Here is a 937-nt window from a genome sequence, read left to right on the forward strand (position 1 = left end):
TAGGGGTGGGGCAGGTAGGGCGGAGTGGTGGGGGGCGGCCCAAGGGGGTGGGAGAGGGTCCGGCCCACACTGCGCCTGGGCTGGGACTGGTCCCGCCGGAGCAGGTTAGCAGGAAGCTCTCCACACACTCCGAGATTTATTTTAAACTCGAAGAAAATCTAAATAATTAGAATTTGAAGTCTGACTACCCAATTGCAGAGAGAGAGAGACAGAGACAGAGACAGAGAGACAGAAAGAGAGAGAGATAGAGAGACAGATAGATACACAGAGACAGAGAGAAAAAGAGAGACAGAGACAGAGACAAGAGACAGAGAAACAAAACAACTAAGTATCTGCTCCCGATTTCCCTAGAAACCCTTCAGGCTGACCTTTTTAGTAGCCCACCAGACCTCTGTCCACAGCACCGGCCTCAATTATCATGTTCTGCATATACACCACCATGTTAATTTTCAAAGTAAGAAGCCCAACATAAGTCCCAGGGGCCATGTCCCATTCGAAATCATTATGTTCCATTCACTACCAGTTCCACCTCTGGCTTTCCAATCACTTTGTTTTACTAAACATAAAGTTGAGCTGATTTTGCCATCCCAGAATGTAGTTCAGCCTTGTTTCTTTTTTTTAATATAATTTTATTGACAGCAATGAGACAGTTTCAAATCAAATTGGTAGGATAGTTTCAATAATTAACATATTGCATACATTCTTCCTAGTGGTTAATTGTTGTACAAGTTGCAGACATGATATCCTATTTACAAACACCATTAGAATGAATCACTCTATTCATTAAGAGAATGTAACTATATATCTATCCTAACAATTTTGAATACACAGATACAAAATGGACATTCATCTGTATACCCTTTTTTTGTTAAGTCCCGTTATTTGAATATTATAGGTGTGTAAACTCTGCAAAATATTCTAAAAGAGTCCAGTAGCC

This window comes from Octodon degus, unplaced genomic scaffold (assembly GCF_000260255.1).
Source record: "Octodon degus isolate 3935 unplaced genomic scaffold, OctDeg1.0 scaffold00291, whole genome shotgun sequence".
In the NCBI taxonomy this organism is placed as follows: domain Eukaryota; kingdom Metazoa; phylum Chordata; class Mammalia; order Rodentia; family Octodontidae; genus Octodon; species Octodon degus.